Source organism: Dasypus novemcinctus, chromosome 10 (genome assembly GCF_030445035.2).
Source record: "Dasypus novemcinctus isolate mDasNov1 chromosome 10, mDasNov1.1.hap2, whole genome shotgun sequence".
NCBI classification, from domain to species: domain Eukaryota; kingdom Metazoa; phylum Chordata; class Mammalia; order Cingulata; family Dasypodidae; genus Dasypus; species Dasypus novemcinctus.
In genome coordinates this window covers 171,701-193,113 of record NC_080682.1, presented here as the reverse complement: position 1 = coordinate 193,113, position 21,413 = coordinate 171,701, and the positions used below count along the sequence as shown (strand labels likewise).

The window sequence follows — 21,413 nt, the reverse complement described above, 5'->3', positions numbered from 1 at the left end:
CGGCATGAGCCTGTCGTGCCCCTGAGGCCCGAGGCTGTGCACCACAACCTCTCCCTTAGGCTGGCTAGTGCCCTGAGAACACGGAGGCCTCGTCTCCCTCCTGTTAGAAGCAAAGCGCTAAGGCCGCACTCGAGTTTCAAAGCATTTGTGGCCGTCAGCCACAGGGATGGCGCCCGGGGCAAGGGGAGTTGGGTGCGGGCCAGGGGCTGTGCGGAGGCCAGATTTGGGGCTGGGGGTGGGGCTGGGTGAAGGAGATGGACAGGACGTGCTCTGGGCAGAGGAGCAAGTTCAGGAGGAGCTCGGATTCCAGGGCTTGGTCGGCGCTGGGAGGGAGGGGAGCCCTGGAGGCCCCCCCAGAGCAACCGCGTGGGGTGCAGAGGCGGCTTCTGCTGAGGCAGCAGCCCCTCCCTGCTGGAGGCCCCCCAGCGCAGCCAGGCATGCCCGGGGCAGGGCGAGGCAGCCTCCGGGCCAGGAAGTTCCTGGCCGCGGGTGGCGGTTCCTGGCTCCTGGCCAGAGGGCACGTTGGAGAGGGTCCCTGGGCACCGGTGGCCCTGGTATGTCCTGGTGGTACCTGCCCTCGCACTCCCCGGTCACTCTGCCCTCCATCTGGCCTTTCTCCTCAGCTTTGCCCGCACACCTGTCCAGACAACGTGGCAGCCTGCTGCCTGGACATCCAGCCTCCTTGGAGCCCCATGGCCCCGGGTGGGGCCCGCACGCTGGCGTCCCCCTCCCCGCAGGCCTGCTCTGACTCCTGGCTGCCGGAGCTCCATGGTCCCTTCAGATGGCAGCCCCTGCTTGGCCCCGGGCCTTGGCAACTGCTGTCCCCTCTCCTGGTGGGCCTGTGGCCGCTCCTCGGAACCTTCCAGAACTCCTTGCTAAGGAGGAGCCTGCTCCGTCCTGGGCTCCTCTGTGTGTCTAGCCACCCAGGCAGGGTCTTGGTGGTCCTCTGGGGTCAGACTTCCCTGCTGGACGGGAGCCCCGTTGAGTTTGTTCCCTCCAGGCCTTTCCCAGCAGGACTCAGAGCAGGCGGTAGGGGATGTTTGTTGACTGGCCGAGTGAGCAACTAGATCTGCTCTTGTCTCCATTTATGAGCTGGGGTCTGGCGCCGTCCCGGCATGCAGTAGGTCCTTGGTCACATTTCCTGGCTGCTGGCTGGAGAGGGACACCTAACCTCCTTAGTTCACACCCTTTTCTGTACCTGGGGGAAGGCAGGGACCCAGGTGCCCAGGGCAGAGGGGCTGTCATCCTGGGTGAGTGTGCGTGAACGTGTGTGAATGTGTGAGTATGCGTGAGTGCATGTGTGAGCATGTGCATATGAGTGTGAATAAATGTGTGCATGGGTGTGTGAGAGTGTGCATCAGTGCATGAGTGCATCCGCCCCTTTCTTGATTATGCAATGTGTGCAAGCGTGATTTCCTGAACATACTAATCATACAGTTATATAACCAGCCATGTGTGTTCATCCATATGCATAAAAAGTAAGTAGGAATTTGGGAATGCTTTTGTAAAAGCCTGTTGAATTTTATTTAAGTAGACTGCTCTGGACATTCCTTTCAAGGTATAGATTAACCTAAACATTTCACAGTAAGCTGTTTTAGGCATTGATTGTGCAAATTTACACAGTACCAACATTTGGTTCTATTGTAGAGGTTCTGGATGATTTGCAAAATATGTGTGAGGGATGATTGGTACCTTCCCTCAGGGCTGGTTACTGGCAGGTTCTGTAGAAGAAAGAACGGCCTTGGTATTGGGTGGAGCTTTTTCTTCTTGAACAGAAACCACAGGTCCTCAGCTGGTTCCATATTTTGCTTCCTGCTCTGGTGTGATCTGCAGTTCAGGATCTCCTTTATCTGCTGGCTCTGATAAGTAGAAACATTTTGCACTGGACTGATGGACTCAGGACTTGACTGAGTAGCTTAAGAGAAGAATGAGAGGGAAACGGACTTTGGCCCAGTGGTTAGGGCGTCCGTCTCCCACATGGGAGGCCCGGGCCTCCTTGACCCGTGTGGAGCTGGCCATGCGCAGTGCTGATGCGCGCAAGGAGTGCCCTGCCACACAGGGGTGTCCCCCGCGAAGGGGAGCCCCACGCGCAAAGAATGCACCCGTAAGGAGAGCCGCCCAGCGCGAAAGAAAGTGCAGCCTGCCCAGGAATGGCGCCGCCCACACTTCCCGTGCCGCTGACGACAACAGAAGCGGACAAAGAAACAAGACGCAGCAAAATAGACACAGAGAACAGACAACCGGGGGGGGGGGGGGGGGGGGGGGGGGGGGGAGGGGGGGAATTAAATAAATAAAAATAAATCCTTAAAAAAAAAAAGAGAAGAATGAGAGGCTAAAGTGCTGTGTAAGGTCCCGCCCATTTAGGTTTAAGCTGAGCTTCAGGGTTTTTGTTCCTAAACTTTTAAAAGAACCTGATCCGGGACTGAGAGGGGGTGGAGGGGCTGGTCCGTGGGGTATTTTAGGTGCATATTTGCAAACGGTGCCTGGAGGTGAGCAGCTCTCCTACCTGCAAGGCCCGCTCATGGAGGCTCCCTCTAAGGGCGCTGGTGAATTGGGTCGAAGGGGCCTTCCATACATCAGCTCAAAAGGACTTAATTCAAGTCCTCTTCTAGGGGCCACCCTAACCGAAGGAGAGCTAGGTGAAGTGCTTCTGTCCATTTCAACTGTTTCTCGACAAATTTTACTTAAGGTTTTCTTTAAGTATAGTTCATCCACCTTTCCTGATGCCTCAGGTCTCCAGGCTGCAGCTGTTTCCACCCAGTTCCAAGACACTGACTGACACCCTGTCCCACAGCTGAAATAAAAGCAGGCCCATTATCTGGCTGAGTTGTTTGGGGCATCCCAACCTCGGGATGATTTCCTGGAGGAGGAATTTAGTTACCGTGGAATGCTGTTCTGTGCAGCAGGGAAAAGCTTCCACTCATCCTGAAAAGGTGTCTACAAATAACAAAAGATACGTAAAATTTCCTGTGGTTTTTGTTGGACCCCTTGTGATTTAGTGAAAAGCATTGAAGGAAGGCTGAGGGATTTGCTGCGGTTCTTGCTGGACCTGCTGTAATTTAGGGATTGGTTTTTGCCTTGGAGCACCTTTCCACAGCCCAGCAGGAATGCAGACCGCAGTGGTCAAGGCGGTTCTCATGGCCTAGGTCATTAGGATTCCAACGGGGATCATTTCAGGGCCTGCCTCATTTGGGGAGCTGTAAACCGGGTTTTGAGGTGCCGCCTGCTGAGAAGCCTCGGCTTCTTGTCTTGTTTTTTCCAGGCCCATACGTCTTTCCTCGGGGGTGAGGAGGACATTTATAAGGGCTTGTATATCAGCCCAGGTTGGATCGTGTGCAGCAAAAGTGGAAATAAACAGGGTCTTTGCTTTCTCAGGACCTGCACGATAAGCCGGAGTGTTATTTTTCCAACTAAATAAATCAGAGGCGGTGAAAGGAGTGTGGATGAAAAGAAAGCCTCGGGGTCGTCCTTGATCATCAATTCTTTTTGGAACTTGCCAGAACGGGGAACTGACCTGCTGTCTCCTTTGGATTGGGGGGGGGGGGGGCTGCCCTGGCCAAAAACAGCTCCAGTCCGAGTATGGGGGGGGATTGGAGGAAAGGCCTTGCGGGAGGGAAAGGGGCCTGGTATCTCTAAGGGAAGAGCGGGTTTTGGCAGTGGCCCTGGTGGGGAGGAGGCAGAGGTGGTCTAGAATAATGAGGGGCTGGGGTACTTAAGTCAAGGACTTCATCAGTGGGTTCTAAGAGGGGGTCCCAGGACCTCAGCTGTGTTTGTAACCGGGGCTGAAGGGGGCCCACACAGCATTAACCCACAGCTCCTTCTAGCTTCCTTATCTTTCCACAACTCAAAGAAGACTTGAACATATGGGATTTCTGCCCATTTCTCTTGCTGTTTACAAAACAAATCCCGTTGCAGTATAGTATGAAAATTCAAAGGCCCATTTTCTGGCCAAATTTCTCTGTCTTCTATATCTACGCCAGGCTTCATTACAAAAAATAATTTATTTTTCTGTAATCCAGATCCCCCAAATTTAGACCAATTTTTCAGGATGCATCCTAGTGGGGAGCACTCAGGTACCGGCGCCTCGTTCCCCATGGCGGCAGAAAGAGAGAGAGAGAGAGAGAACAGCCAAAAGTAAAGGACAAAAGGCAGCAGGCTTCCCCTTAGAGGGAGTGAGGGAGTGGGGCTCAAACCCACGGAACCTCTCCCACTAGCACCAAACCTCCACTACCGTAGTGAAGGTAAACCAAGTGCTAACTAGCCATTAACTTAAAGAAAAAGAGTAATGAACGAAGGAACGAGCTCACCCGCCAGGGGAAGGAGACGACCCGGCCCTCTGTCCTAACCTTGTGAGCCTTGGTTCCTTTGGCGGCTGGAAAGGGACTCTGCCCCGGGGACCCCTGAGTCCTCGGAAGATCCCGAGCGGCCGCTGGAGTCAGGGATGCCTCGGTGCAGACAACCCCCTCCACAGCTCACCCTGGCAGCATTCTCTGGTTACTATTTTTATTTATTTATTTAGTCCCACCTGGGGTGCCAATTTGTTAGGCCTCGAGGCAGGGCCTTGATGGATAACCAGAGATGGCATGAAGAAAACTCAACACGAGAGTTAGGCAAACTCATTTATCACGACTGCAGAGGTGAGGAGCCAAGGCCCGTCCAAAGCAACTCAGACCCAACTCCCGGCGCTGCAGTTCCACTCTTGCTTAAATACCCAAGTTACTACTTAGCATTGATTATGCATTAGTTTTATGCATATGGATGAACACACATGGTTGTATAATTGTATGATTAGTATGTTCAGGAAATCATGCTTGCACATGATCAAGAAAGGGGCGGACGACTCCACCCCGGGTGGGAATTTCACTATGTTAATTAAGCAATTGAAGTGAGGACAGCAAGGGGCTGCTTCCGCGCAGGTCCAGCCAACCAGTTGAAGCTGTTTTTCATACTTCATTGCTTCAGCAGGATATTCTTGATCACCAAAAGTGGAATTTGGCACAAAAAAAGAGGGTTTTATTTCATTACCTTCTGATTTACATACAATTCTTTCCTTTGTATCCTAGCAACAGGGAGAGAAACAAGTTACTTGCAGGTATTCTGTCATCCTGCATCCATCATGGGGAGGACTGAAATTCTGAGCTGCCAGGATGGGGGCACGTGTGGGGAGAGGGGAGCAGGCTGGAGGGGTCCCAGGGTGCCCTGCTGAGACCACTTCGCTTACAGGGTGCTCAGGGAGGAGGTGAGCGTGTGGGGGGGTCACAGGGAAGGCGGTGGCAAGGCTGCAAGCCACGACCACCCTTTAAGAGGGACTTCGGGAAGATGGTGAACTGGAAAGATGTGGGATTCTCTCCTCTCGGAAAAACAGCTGGAGGACGGCAGGAGCGGCCTGGAGAAAAGTCCTTGGTTTAGGGCACGGGCAGAGGAAGAGAACCTCGCCCTTAGGACGGTGAGGGGAAGCTGCGACTGGGGGGGCTGGCGCCTGCCCCACCCAGAATTCGGGGTCCCTCTCCTCAGGGAAGGGGAGAGGGAGGGCCCAGCCTGGGGCTGGCTCAGCTCTCGGCCCAGAGGTCTGGTGGCCAAGTCCCAGGAGCCCGTCCAGGTGGGGAGGGGCCCAGCGTTGCCTTGGGAGATGAGCCTCCGCGTCTCCAGCTCTGCTGCAGGGCTTGGTTGAGGTTGCAGAGTCGAGTGGAAATATCTCCGACCTGGGAAAAGGGAGGGACGGCCAGCGAAGGTCAGAGAACTGCCCCAGAAAAAGCTGGAATTCCGAGGCTCTTGGCCTCTGGGCAGGACCCTCTGTCACACTGATCCAGTCCACGGTGCAGTGAACACGCACCAACCAGGCCCTGAACGGAGAGGGCTGCCAGAGAGACACAAGGAGGAAATTATAAAGAGAGACACAACAAAGCAGGGAGTAGAGGAGGCTCAAGCAATTAGGGGCCTCTCTCCCGCATGGGAGGCTCCAGGTTCAATACCCAGTGTCTCCTACAAGGAAGATGAGCACACCATGAGCAGACAGCAAGTGAGAATGAGGGGGTGGGGAGAAATAAATAAATAAAATAAATCTTAAAAAAAACAAATTAGAGGCATACAACAGCAGACGCAAAATGATAGAAGAATAAGTGATACAGAAGACAGAACAGATGAAATGGAAAGAAAAAGAAGAGAGAAAAGAATGGACAAAATTGAATAGAGGCTCACAGTGTTGAATGGCATCACGAAACACAACAACAACGTGTCGGGGCAGTTCTAGAAGGAGAAAAGAAGGGAAAGGGGCAGAAAGAGGATCTGAGGAAATAGTGGCTGAAAATATTCCAGCTCTCATGAAAGAAATGAATTTCCATGCCCAAGAAGCACATCGCACCCTAATCAGAATAAATCTGAATAGACCTACTCCAAAACACACACTACTCACTCTTTGAACATCAAAGATAAAGAGAAAATTCTGAGATCAGCAAGGGAGAAGCAAACCATCACATGAAAGGGATACCCAGTAAGACTTAGTGCAGATTTCTCATCAGAAACCATGGAGGTGAGAAGACAGTGGTATGATACAATTAGGATTCTGAAAGAGAAAAACTGCCAGCTGAGAATTCCTTATCTGGCAAAATTGTCCTTCAAATATGAAGGTTAGTTTAAAAATATGTGTGTGTCCATTGGCATAGCCGATGGGGTCTGGCAAATTCAAAATCTCAATGATTTAAAGTTTATCCTGATGCAGCCCCTCCTGGCTATTGCTCCAGTGTGCTCAGTGCCTCTTGTGTCCCCAGCTCCTGGCAGGGGCATCCAGACGCACTGAGGAAGGGGCGTTGCCCCTGCTGTGGGGCTGGCTGCAGACTGCGAGGGCTTGAGTTCTGAAGACCTCCCCAGCCCACTGGACAGGAGAACAGTTCTCAAGCACAGGCTGGCCTCTCCTGGTGGGGAGCTTCCCAGCACCCCGGAAGTGTCCCCTGCACACTGGGCATGGGCACGTGAGTCTATGTGCCTCGGCAGGGCCCAGGGCTGCAGCTCGGGACAGGTAGGAGTCGTGCCTGGTGAATGCCTGGAAGACTCTGTCCAGAAGCAGAATTCCTTTCCTTTCAGTCCCCAGAGGAGCAGGACGGGGAGTGGGCCCTACTGCTCCAGCAAAGGGGCAATTGGGAAGGGGGCACTGCTGGGATGTGGCCCCAACAACGTGCTGCAGGGGATCCCGAAGACGTAGGGGGCGTGCGTGAGTGGGAAAGGCTTGCCCGGCCACGTTCCCTGGCTCCCCAAGGTGTGGCCTGGGAATGACGCCTCCTATACCGTCCTTCCCAAGCCCGTTACTCAGAGAGCGATGGTGCTGCAGCCACACAGCGCCTTCTGGAAGGCAGCTGACGGCGCCCAGCGAGAGCAACTGGGGGCAGTGCTGGAGGACGGGGCAGCGGCGTCAGGCGACTGCAGGCGATGAGGACATGCTGAGAAGACCCTGAGCTGAGAGCAGAGGACAGAAAGCATTGCTCCTCGAGCTCCAGGGTGAGCGCTGCTCCAGGAGAGGGCACCGACCTCCTTGTCCCAGCTGAACTTGGCTCTTCCCTGGATGATAACGACACAACGCCCCCTCCCCGCTGCCTCTCAAGCGGAGGCTCTGTTCTCCCACCCCCACATTCTGCAGGTGCCTTCCGCTCCTCCTGAGACCATCGCCCTCTCTTCCTGGAAGCTCCTGCATCATCAGTCTGTTCACCAAACACCCCAGCCTTCCTCCTTCTGCACAGATGGGAGGAGTTTTAGTTTGCCAAAGCTACCAACGCAAAAATACCAGAAGTGGGTTGGCTTTTATAATGGGGATTTATTAGGGTAAAATCTTACAGTTCCAAGGTTGTGAAAATGTCCAAATCAAGGCATCAGCAGAGTTGCTTTCTCACCAAACGTTGGCTGCGGTTTGGACCCCGGGCTCCTGCCACATGGCAAAGCAGAATGGCAGCTTCTCCTGGCCTGGGGCCTGCTCTGCTGGTCCAGCCTCCCAGCTCTCAGGGCTTCTCCATCTTCCTGCAGTCCTCTCTCTCACACGGCAGGGTCCAATTCACGGCGGTCTTTCTCTGTGTCTTTCTTCTTCCAGTTCTCAGTTTACACACGACCCCAGCAAGAGGGCAGAGACCTAGCCTGGGTCACAGCTCAGTGACAGAGTCCAATCGAAGGTTCTACAGTGATCCAGGCAAGGTCCCTTCACAGAGTCCAAAGCAAGCAAAGGGCCTCGCACCCACAGGAGTGGGTTAGTTCTAAGAACTTGATCTTTTCTGGGATTCTCAAAACTTCATACTATCACAGGGGGAGACCACTTCCCCACCAGCTCTGAAATTAGACATACTCATGGGACTTGCTTTGGCCAATGAATTAGAGTGGAAATGATAGATGTTGCTTCTGGGCAAAAACGGAGAATGTATGTAATTCACTAAGTCTCCTTGCTCCCTGCCTTGGTGGCCATGGAAGCGTGTGAGGATGGACCTCGCATCCGGGTGCCCGGGTGCTGCAAGAAAGAGGCCCCGACACCACTGCAGACCCACCCTGGAGTTGAAGCCTGAGCAAGAAACAAATCTTCCTTTTAAATCATTGAGCTTTAGGATTGTTTGTTACCTCAGCACAAGCAAGCTCATCCTGACTGATACAGAAATTGGTCTTAAAAGTGAAATGACTCAATAATTAAAAACCTTAAAAATGTGTCACTGGCCTAAGGTCAGATGGCAGCAAATAATAAAGTTGTTATTGGCCATGGAAAAAGGTGACTCATGTTAAGCAGCAAGAAAATATGTGATAAATTTGCCACCTGTGACATTTGGAGGCTGCTCGAGAATCTGTAGCCCTCAAAAAAGAGCAAATGAATGCAAGTCTAGTAGAAAGAAAGAAATTTTTAAGATTAGAGAAGACATTTAAAAATAGAAAACAGAAAAATTATAGAATCAACAAAACCAAAGGTTGGTTCTTGGAAAAATCCAACAATATAGACAAGCCATTAGCTGTATTGAGTAAGAAACAAAGAGAGCAGATGCAAATTACTAAAACCAGAAATGAAAGTGGGACTATTACTACCATTTTACAGTTATGAATGGATTATAAGAGAATATTATGAACAACTGCATACCAACAAATTTGATAACCTGGATGAAATGGAAAAATTCCTAGAACACACAAGCTACCCAAACTGATTCAAGAAGAAATAGAAAATCTGAACAGACCTATAACAAGTAAGGGGATGAAGAAAAGCCCAGGACCAGATGGCTTCATCAGTGAATTCTACCAAACATTTACAGAATTTACAATAACCCTTCTCAAAATGCTTCTAAAAAATTGAAGAGGAGGGAACACTTCCTAACTCGTTCTAGCAAACAAGCATTGCCTAGTCACTAAAGCCAGACAAAGACAACACAAAAAGAGAAAATAGGCCAACATCTCTTATGAATAAAGCTGCAGAAATTCTAAACAAAATAATGACAAACAATATAAGGAGATATTAAAATAATTATCCACCAGGATCAAGTGAGATTTATCTCTGGAATGCAAGGTTGGTTCACCACAGGAATATCAACCAAGGTAATACACCACATTAGTAGAATGAGGGAAAAGAGCCATGCAGTATTCTCAGTTGATACAGAAGAAGCATTAGACAAAATTCAACACATCCTCATGATAAAAACTCTGAATAAAACTGGGATTAGAAGGGAACTTCCTCTACATGATAAAGGCCACATATAAAAGCCGGCTAAAAGCAGCTAATTTCTAACTCAAAAGTGAAAGACTGAAAGCTTTCCCTCTAAATCAGAAACAAGACTAGGATGCCCATGTTAGCCACCTCTGTCCAGTATAGGATTGGAAGATCTAGTCAGAGCAAGTAGGCAAGAAAAATAAATAGAAGGCACTCGATTGGAAAGGAGAAAGTAAAATTACATATTTGCAAATGCTGTAATCATACATGTATAAAACCCTATGGAATCACCATAAAACTGTTAGAGCTAATAAACAAATCAACAAAGTTGCATGATACAAAATCAATATGTAAAAATCAGTTGTATTTCTATATACAGGCTATGTACAAACTGAAAAGGGACTTAAGAAAACTATTCCATTTATAATAGCATCAAAAAATAAAACACTTAGGACTAAATTTAACCAAGGAAATAAAGGATGTGCACACTGAAAACTATAAAACATTACTGAAAGAAATTAAAGTCCTAAATAAATGAAAAAGAAATTCCATGTTCATGGACTGAAATACTTACTATTGTTCTAATGACAATACTACCCAACGTGACATACAAGTTCAATGTAACCACTCCTGCGGCGGTTTGAGGCTGTCTGTACCCTAGAAGAACAGGCTTCAAGGCTAACCCCTTCCTGTGCGTGGGGACCCAGTGTCAGCAGGACCTTTCGATAGGGTGACTTCAGTTAAGGTGGGACCCACCGCATTCAGGACAGATCTTAGGCCTCTTACTGGAGTCCTTTATAGGCGGAATTAATACAGAGAGTGTGAGAGAGAAAACCGTGGAAGCAAGAAGCCACTCAGTGACACCCGAAAGAGCAGGGAGAGCCCAGCAGACGCCGCCGCGTGCCTCGGCAGGTGGCAGAGGAGCCCAGGGCCGCGGCGGCCGGTCTTCAGGAAGAAGCACCGCCATGGTGACGTCTTGACTTGGACATTCTCTCAGCCTCAAAATTGTAAGCTAATAATTCCCATTATTTAAGCCAGCCCATTTCACGGTATTCGTTTGGAGCAACCTAGGAAATTAAACACCTCCCAAAATCTCAATGGTTTTTTTTTTTTTCCAGAAATAGAAAAACTCATCCTAAACTTCATTTAGAATTTCGAAGGACTCCAAAGTAGGACCTTTAGGAGTGTTAGTTAAATGAGGCCAAACTGAATTAGGGTGGCCTCAATCATACAAGTGGTGCCCGTATACAAAGGGGAGAGACCTGTGGAGGAGAACGCCCTATGAAGATGGAGACAAGGACGTGGGACGAGGAAGGCGAGGATGCAGTGATGCACACAAGGAACGCCGCGGGCTGCCAGCAAACACTGGAAGCAAAGAAGGCAAAAAAGTGTTCTCCCTCCAGGTTCCGGTGAGAGAAGGACTTGCTGACACCTTGGTTTTGGACTTCTGCCTCCAGAACTGGGGACAATAAACTTGCACTGTTTTAAGCCACCTCGTGTGTGGTACTTTGTTACAACATCCCAAAGAAATCAAAACAAGTCCCAAACATTCAGTGGGAAAGTACAGTCTTTACACAAACATTGCTGAGAAAACTGGATATCCACATGCAAAAAGTGAAATTGGACCATTACCTTAAACCATATAAAAAATTAATCTAAACTAGATCAAAGACCTGTCTTAAGAGCTAAAACTGAAAAGAACTCTTAGAAGAAAACATAGGAGAAAATATTTATGACTTTGAATTTTGCAATGGATTCTTAGATATGACAACAAAAGCACAAGAAACAAAAGGAAAAAAGCAATCGATTGAACTTTATGAAAATTAAAAACTTTTGTGCATCAAAGACACTATAAAGAAAGTGAAAGACAACCCACAGAGTAGAAGAGAACATGTGACAATCATATATCTGAAAAGGATTTGATATCCAGAATATATAAAGAACTCATACACCTCAACAACAAAAAAAGCAAACAACCCACTTTTAAAAAGGCAAAGGACTTGAATAAACATTTCTTCAAATAAGATATAAGAATGGCCAATGAGCACATGAAAACATGCTGAATATCACTGGTCATTAGGGAAATGAAAATTAAAACCACAGTGAAATATCACTTCACACCTACTAGGATGGCTATTATCCAAAAAACGGAAAACTGTAAGTGTTGGCAAGCTTGTAAAGAAATTGGAACCCTAGCACATTGCTACTGGGAATATAAAAAGGTGCAGTCACAGTGGAAGAGAGTTTGGTAGGTCATTAATAAGTTAAACATAGAATTACCACATGACATGGTAACACCACTCCTATATATATCCCCAAATAATTGAAAACAGGGACCCAAACAAATTCATAACAACATTAATCTCAATTGCCAATAGGTGGAAAAAATCTAAGTGTCCATCCATAGAAAAGTGGATAAGCTAAATATGGTTACCCATAAAATGGAAGATGATTCATCCATAAAAAGAAATGAAGTACTGATACTCTACGATGTGGAGGAACATTGGAAACCTTAGCAAAGTGAAATGAGTCTGACACAAGGAAAAAAAATAATTATACTTCCAGGAGGTGTCCAGAATGGCAAATTCATAGAGACAGAAAGTAGGAGAGAGGCTGGGGTGGGGGGCTTGGAAAGGGGAGGTATTGCTAAGTGGGTACAGAGTTTTTTGGATGATGGAAAAGTTCTGGAATAGACAGAGATGATAGATGTATAATGTTGTAAATATAGTTAATGCCACTGAATTGTACACTTAGAAATGGTTAAAATGGTAAATTTTAAATTATGTATATTTTATCAAAATAACGAAAAAAAAGCGATATTCCAAAAAAGCGATAGAGAGAGAAATGAAATGAAATAAAATGAAATGAAAGCAGGGACATGACTACTGACCTAACAGGGGAAAATCACTCTAAGAGAATACTGTGAGCAATTTTATGCCAACAACTTAGACAACTGAAAAGACCTTGTCTTAATTTTTCAGAGCTTCTATCACAAATACCACACCATTACGTGCCTTAAACAACAGGAAGTTATTGGTTCACAGTTTCGAAGCCAAAAAAAATTCCCAAATCAAGATATCGTCAAGACTTGCTTTCTCCCTGAAGGCGGTGGCATGCTGGCGCTGGCTGCCGACCATCCTCGGTGTCGTTGGCTTGCATTTTTGCCCCCGCCCGCGGTCACAGGTCATGTCCTCTTCTTTCTTGCCGCTGTGACTTCCGGGTCCTCTTCACAAGGCCTCCAGTATCTGGATCAAGACCTGCCCCTACCGACACGGCCGCACTTCGGCTCAAAGCCACTTCAAGAGGTGCTACCAACAACGGGCTCACACCTACAGGAAGGAAGATTAAGAACATGTGCTTGTTGGGGTAAAAAATCCAACCAACCACAGACCAGTAACAAATAAAGACTTTGAACCAGTAATCAAAAACTTCCCTGCAAAGCCCCACCCAGTAGTATCCCTTTGCCCCCGTCCTATCCCTTCCCTTTACAACTACGTACCTCCACTTTATCATAGATTTCACCCATGTAGGTGTAGGCGCTGGGGTTGGTGAATACTCAGGAGACGTGAATCTCTAGACTGGTCATGTGCCAGCTTGGCCCTGAGCCTCAGCAGAGCTGCAAATCCTACTCTCCAGTTCATTGGACTTACCCAGATGAGCTAACAGGAGGTGAAGAGGGTCAACCACCACACCAGGGAACCAAGAGTGCCTACAACTCCAAGCAGAAGGATCACATCCATCAGTCATGTGGGATCTAAGCCGCCTCTCGATTTAGAGGTGGAGTGGACATCACCATCCCAGGGTCCACAGGAGTGAGGAATGAAATATGGATTAGAGTGGACTTAGTGGTATTCTACTATAGAACTATTGTGACTCTAGCAATGGAAGAAATTGTATCACTGATGTGGAGACAGTGGCCATGGGAGTTGCTGAGGGCAGGGAGAGGGAAGAAAAGGTGTGATGTGGGGCATTTTTGGGACTTGGAGCTGCCCTAATTGATATTGCAGGGTCAGATGCTAGACATTATATCCTGCCATAACCCACTGAATGGACTGGGGGAGAGTGTAAACTACAATGTAAACTATAATTCATACTGTGTAGCAGTGCTCCAAAATGTATTCACCAAATGCAATGAATGTGCCACTATGATGAAGGAGGTTGTTGACATGGGAGGAATGGGGGTGTGGGGGGTGGGGTATATGGGAACCCCTTATATTTTTTAATGTAACTTTTTTTGTGATCTATGTATCTTAAAAAAAAAAAGACAATTAAAAAATAATTAAAAAAAAAAAACACCACCACCACCAACAAAAAACACTTCCCAACAAAGATAACTCCAGGACCAGATTGCTTCACTGATGAGTTCTACAAAAAGTTAAAAGAGAGGGAACACTTCCTTGCTTATTTTTTGAGGCCAGCATTATTAAAAAGTCAGATAAAAGCATCACGAGAAAAGACAACGATAGACCAACATGAATATAGATGCAAAGATCCTCAACAAAATACTAACAAACAGAATCCAGGAGCACATTTAAAAGATTATACACCAGGGCTGAATGAAATTTATCCCTAGAATGCAAGGGAAGTTCACCATAGGAAAATCAATCAGTGTAATATTTCATTAAGAGAATGAAGAAAAAAAGCCACATGGTTATCTCAATTGATGCAGAAAGGAACATTTGACAAAATCCAACACATTTTCATGGTAAAAATTCTCAATAAACTTCTTCAACATGATGAAGATCATATATGAAAATGCAATAGCTAATGTCCTATTCAATGGTGAAAAACGAAAGGATTTTCTCCCAAATCAGGAACAAGACTAAGATGCTCACGTTAATCACCTCTGTCCAATATGGACCTGGAAGATGTAGCCAAGGCAGTTAGTCAAGAAAATGAAATAAAAGGCACCTACAGGCAAGGAAGACATAAACCTATCACTATTTACAGATGACATGATCTTATAGGGAGAAATCCCTAAAGAGTTCATGAAAAAAACTATTAGCGCCAATAAACAAATTCAGCAGAGTTGCAGGATACAAGATCAAGACTAAAAACTCAGTTGTGGGAAACGGACTTTGGCCCAGTGGTTAGGGTGTCCGTCTACCATATGGGAGGTCCGCGGTTCAAACCCCGGGCCCCCTTGACCCGTGTGGAGCTGGCCATGAGCAGTGCTGATGCGCGCAAGGAGTGCCGTGCCATGCAAGGGTGTCCCCCGCGTGGGGGAGCCCCACGCGCAAGGAGTGCGCCCGTGAGGAGAGCCGCCCAGCGTGAAAAGAGAGAGCAGCCTGCCCAGGAATGGCGCCGCCCATACTTCCCGTGCCGCTGATGACAACAGAAGCGGACAAAGAAACAAGACGCAGCAAATGGACACCAAGAACAGACAACCAGGGGAGGGGGGGAAATTAAATAAATAAATAAATCTTAAAAAACAAAAAAAAAACAAAAAAAAAAACTCAGTTGTATTTCTATACCTTAGCAATGAACAAACGCAAAATGAAATCCAAACAATTCCATTTACAATAGCATCTGTGATGGTTAGACTAGTGTGTGAACTGAGCCAGGTAATTGTGCCCAGTTGCTTGGTCAAGCAAGCACTGGGCTAATTGTAATACAAGGACATTCCATGGACTTTAATCATTAGTGAGTTGATTGCATAGATGGCTGATTACATCTATAATCAATCAAGGAGATCGCCATCAGCAATGAGTGATATTTTGTCCAATCGGTTGAAGGTCTTAAAAGGGGAAATGATTCCAGCATTCAGAGAGAGAATTTCCAGTTCCACTTTGGACAACCAGTGTCTCCTGGGAACTCATTAATGAATTTCATCACAGCTTCTGGTTTGCAGTCTGCCCTGCAGAATTTGGACTTGTGCATTCCCATGGTCGTGTGAGAGAATTTTATAAAATCTCACATTATTTACAGTTATCTTCAGTTGGTTCTGTTTCTAATACAGCATCTAAAAGAATAAAATATTTTGGAATACTGACGAGGTGCAAGACTTGTACACTGAAAACTAGAAAACATTTTGAAAGGTATTAGAGAAGAACTAAGTAAATGAAAAGGCACCCATGTTCATGGTTCTGAAGATTTACTACTGTTCAGACGGCAATACCCCCAACTGATCTAGCGAGCCCATGTAACCTCTATTAAAATTCTGTTTTCTTTGCAGAAATGGACAAGCTGATCCTAAAATTCATATGGAATTGCAAGGGTCCTAGAAGAGCCAAACCATTTTAAAAGGAAGAACAAATTTGGGTGATTCACAAAGGTACAGTAATAAAAACAGCAGGCACTGGAATAAGGATAAACACACAGATCAATGGAATAGAACTGAGAGCCTAGAAATAAACCCATACATCTATGGTCAATTGATATTTTACTTTTTTGAGGAAAGAATAGATTTTTCAACAAATGGTACTAGGAAAGCTGCAAAAGAATGAATTTGTACCCTTATGAGTACAGTGAGTTTGTACCTGTGGCAGTCTAATGTTATTTATGAATTCCAAAAATAGATAATGGATTAGATTTGTAAATTAGCCTGTTCCTCTGGGCATACTAGATTGTATTAGATTTAGAGGTTTCACTTTCCCTTGATTAAATTAAGACGGGGGCTTTGATTTGGCCACATCAGTAGGACATGGGGGCAGGGACTCACCAGAGAAAATGACAGGGCAGAGGGAAAAGTTTAAGTTTTTTATGCTGGAGCCCCAGGAAGTAAATACACAGAGAAGAAGAACACAGAGAAAGAGAGACAACTCATTAGATATGTCAGAGGCCCCAGGAAGAGAGATGAGCCTGATAACCTACAGCTGATCTTGTAAAGAGAACTGAGCAGCTGAGCCCGGAAAGAAATGAGCCCCAGGGGGACAGACAAACCTTATGCCAGCCAGCAGCTGAGATCAGAACTTGGGACCACAGAGCCTTAAGAGTAAGAGGAAGGCTGAACCCTTGCAGGCATCACCTGCCATCTGGTGTCAACACAAGGCAACAGACTTTGGGTGAGAAAGCTCCCCTTATGGTACCTTGAGTTGGATACTTTAGGGCCTCATGACTGTAAGCTTCTATCCCAAATAAATATACTTTATAAAAAGCCAACAGACCATGTGACGGCCAGGCCCTGGGCCTCAGCAGACTTGCAGCTCCTACCCTCTGGTTTCTTGGACTTACCCTGGCCAGCTGACAGGGAGGTGAAGAAGGTCAACCACCACACCAGGGAGCCAAGAGTGCCTACAGGTGCAAGCAGGAGAATTGCATCCATCATCCATGTGGAAACTAAACCCTCTCTTGATGTAGAGGGAGACTGGACATAGCCATCCCAGGTCCACAAGATGGAGTAATAAGAGTATGGATTAGAGTGGACTTACTGGTGTTCTGCTGGGGAACTATTGTGATTAGTAAGGGAAGAAATTGTAGTAGTGACATGGAGAGGGTGGCCACGGTGGCTGCTGATGGTCGGGAGAGGGAAGAAGAGATATGGTGTGGGGGCATTTTCAGGATTTGGAATTGTCCTAGGTGGTGCTGCAGGGATGGATGCTGGACATTGTGTGTCCTGCTGTGGCCCACTGGGTGGACTGGGGGAGGGTGTGGACTACAATGTGGACCACTGTCCATGTGCCACAGTGGTTCTCCAGAATGTACTCACTGGGTGCAGTGGATGTGCCACAATGATGGAAGAGTTTGTTGATGTGGGAGGGTGGTGTTGGTGGGTTGGGAGGTATATCGGGACCTCATATTTTTTTAATGTAACATTTAAAAAAAAATAAAGAAGAAGAAAAAAAGCCAACAGAGTTCTGGTACTTTGCATCAGCATTCCTTTGGCTGACCAATACAGTACATTAACTCAAAATAGACCAAAGACCTAATTTGAGAGCTGAATATATAAAACTTGTAGAAGAAAATATAAGGAGAAATCTTCATTGCCTTGGATTTGGAAATGGTTTCTGTAGCAGTATGATATGGTTATGAATTCCAAAAACAGAGATTGGATTGTGTTTGTAATCTGGTCTGTACCTGGGCATGACTGAGTTATGGTTAGGGCACTGCGTTCCCACCCTTGGTGGGTGGAGACTCACAGATAAAAGGCATGGGGAAGAAAAGAGTTGAGAGTTTCTGATGTTGGAGTTTTGATGTTGGAGTTTGTTGCTGAAGACTTAAGCGGGAGCCCTGGGAAGTAAGCTCACAGAGGAAAGAGAAGCCAGCCCCAAGAAGAAATGAATCTTGAACCCAGAGAAAAGCAAGCCCCAGGAATGTAAGAGCCCAGGAAGCCTGAACCCTTGCAGACATCGGCAGACATCTTGCTCTAACATGTGAAAATAGACTTTGGTGAGGGAAGTAACTTATGCTTTGTGGCTTGGTAACTGTAAGCTCCTACCCCAAATAAATACCCTTTATAACGCCCAGCAGATTTCTGGTATTTTGCATCAGTACCCCTTTGGCTGACTAATACAGTTTCTTAGATATGTTACCAAAAGCATAGGCAACAAAAGAAAAAAATAGATAAATTGGATGTCATCAACATTTAAAACTTATGAATCAGAAGACACTATCAAGAAAGTGAAAAGACAACCCACAGAATGAAAGGAAAATATTTGCAAATTGTATATCTGATAAGGCTTTAATATGTAGAATATAAAAAGAACTCATAAAATCTACAGACAAAGAGATAACTCAATTGTAATATGAGCAAAGACCTTGAATAGCCATTTTTCAAGAAGAAGTACAAATGGCCAAGATGCACATGAAAAGATGGTCAATGTCATGGTGACTAGGAAAATGCAAATCAAAATCACAATGAGATACCACTTCTCATCAACTAGAATGACAATAATAATAAAAAAAAGAATATGAGAAGTCTTGGCGAGGATGTGAGGAATTGGAATCCTGATGCATTGCTGATAGGACTGTAAAATGGTGCAAAACGTAAACTGTAAAAAATGGGCAGTTCCTCCGTTAAACATAGATTTACCATGTGATACAGCAATTCCAACCATAGGCATGTTCTCCCAAAATTGAAGACAAATGTTCAAACAAAAATGTATACACAAATATTGATAGCAGCACTATACATAACACCTAAAATGTGGAAAAGTGTGAATGTCCAAAAATGTATGAATGGATAAACATCTATCCATGTAATGGAATATTATTCAGCCATAAAAAGGAATGAAGTGCTGATACACGCAATAACATAGATGAACTTTGAAAATGTTAAATGCTAAATGAAAGCAGCCAGACATAAAAGGCCACATGTTGTATGATTCTACTATTCAAAATGTCCACAACAGTCAAATCTATAGAGAAAGAAAGCATATTAGTGGTTGGCAGGCACTATGGCAGGGAGAAATTTAAAACTACTGCCCCATCAAGGACAAAGTTTTATTTTGGGGTGATGAAAATATACTGGAACTAGATAGAGGTGATGGCTGCCCAACATTGTGAGTGTACTAAATGTCACTGATGACACACTTTAAAGTAGTTAAAATGGTGAATTTAATGTTATGTGTCTTTTACCACACATACACAAAACAAGAACCTGTGGTCCTAAAGTAAGATGTTGTAGAGCAAACAGTAGCATGCAGTGCAGGCTGCACGCTTTGGCATGATGAGCTGAGGAAAACTGACGGCTGGTGGGACAGGAAGATGAAAGGAAATAGACCAAGTCCAGGAAGTGAGGATTTCCGGAAAGCAAAGAGGCAACAGCCTTCAACCCTAGCCCATAAAAGACAAATATTACAGCAACCCTTGAATAATAAAACTCAATGTGGCTGCAAGGATTTAATCAAGGCTGTGGCTACGACATTCACCATTAAAACTCTGAATAGATGAAGAAATCTTAGAGTAAGGATCCAACTAAGCATGTGGTCCCAGGAAATCTGAATCAACTGTTTGGAATTCTTTAGTCCAGGGAACACCATGACGCATCCAGGGAAGAAATGAACTAAGAGGCGGGTAAATTGAAATATTGGTGAATTTCACCTTCTGAGTAGCTGCTAGCACCCCTCCCCAACTGTTGGCAAGAAGCACTGGAGTCTGCAGTCTGGGATTCTAGTGCAGTTGAATATTGCCAGGCTAAGCTATAAAGACCCAGTTTTCAAAACCCGGTGTGAGGGCTGATTTCTAGTCATTGCTTTTGAGTGGCTACTTGGATTGCTGGGTGGCTGCTCTAATGGTGGCGCTCGTTCTAGTCCTTCTCAGGCAAAAGAGGCAAGAGAGTCCGTGAGATGAGGTACCTCTTTTTTTTTCTTTTTTTTTTCTCTTTTCTAATTCCATTATCCATTTGGGAGCCATAAGAGTTTGGAAGAGTCACAAATTGATGGCTTCAGCCCTCAATGAGAAGAGGGGGAAAAATGCCTAGCAATCCCAGAGGAGTGGAAGATCTAGATTTATAGGGTTATAACAATATAACACTCATAATGCCCAGTTCTCAACAAAAAGTTGTAAAGCACACAAATAAATAAGAAATTATGACCCATTCACAGGAAAAAAGAATTTTCCAGAAACCGTCCCTGAGGAAGCTTGAACATTAATGTCGAAGACATTGAACCAACTATCTTAAATATGTGCAATGAACTAAAGAATCCATATACAAAGAACTAAAGGAAATTAAGGGAACATTGTCCAAATGAAATAAAGAGATACAAAATCTCCTCCACAGAAATTTTGGATTCATATTGCACAGCCTCGTCGCAGAGAGTCGCTGCCGAGTGGGCGCTTGGTTCCTGGGTGGTCACAATAGTTGGCTACGAAGATGTGAGCCTGGAGCAGCTGGTTGGCTTTGATCAGTACAAGAAGGTACCGGGGATTGAACCTGGGACCTCGTGGGAAGCAGGCACTCAACCACCGAGCTGCACTCACTCCCTGACATTTTGCAGTTGACATTCACCTTGATCACCTGGCTGAGACGGCATCTGTCAGGTTCCTCCACTGTAAGTACAGTGCTGTGGACACCAACCCACTTTCTCTGTCTATCATGCACCCATTTTGGCATGTTATAGTAAAGGTTTTTCCTATTGGCTGGCTCCGAATCTGATGACCTTCTCTGGCTCTCTGCTGGTCATATCCCGTTTTCTCTTCTGGCACACTGTGACCCTGACTTTTACGCTTCAGCACCAGGTCACAAGCATGTACCTAATTGGGTTTGGATTGTAGTGGACATCCTCAACTGCACAGCCTACACTCTTGATGGTGCGGATGGAAAGCAAGCCCGCAGAACAAATGCCAGCACCCCCTGGGGAGCTTTTTGACCACGGCCTCGATAGTTGGTCGTGTGTTTATTCTGTGTAACTGTCTATTTCATCTTTGGACCAGGATCAACTGGTGTCAGTGCTTCTGTTCTTTGTCTCCTGTTATGGGTAGTTTTGTTTTCTTTCATCCTGTCTCACTGGGAGAAGTATAACACAGGGATTCTTTTCCTGCCATGGGGATATGACATTAGCCAGGTGACTATTTCCTTTGTCTACATAGTAACTGCAATTGTGGGAGTTGACGCCTGGTATGAACCTTTCCTGTTTAATTTCTTATATAGAGACCTATTCACTGCAATGGTTATTGGTAAGAAGCTCTGTGTTGGAGCCTGTCTTTACCATTACTTGGTTATCAAAAGCCAGTGTTTGATTATTATAAGCAACAACCCACCCCTACCCCCTGCCTCCAGCCAGCAGAACAATCTTACAGGATTTCAGCCTTTTCGTTAGGGGAAAACATTCTATTTTCTTTCCTTTTCTTTTTTTCCCCCAGCACCAGGCTACTTCTA

At 46.0% G+C, this 21,413-nt stretch overlaps 1 pseudogene; it reads left to right on the top strand.

Moving 5' to 3' along the window:
* Positions 1-166: 166 nt before the first annotated feature.
* LOC101417694 (ethanolaminephosphotransferase 1-like) lies at positions 167-21,354 on the top strand (annotated as a pseudogene).
* The last annotated feature ends 59 nt before the right edge of the window (positions 21,355-21,413 follow it).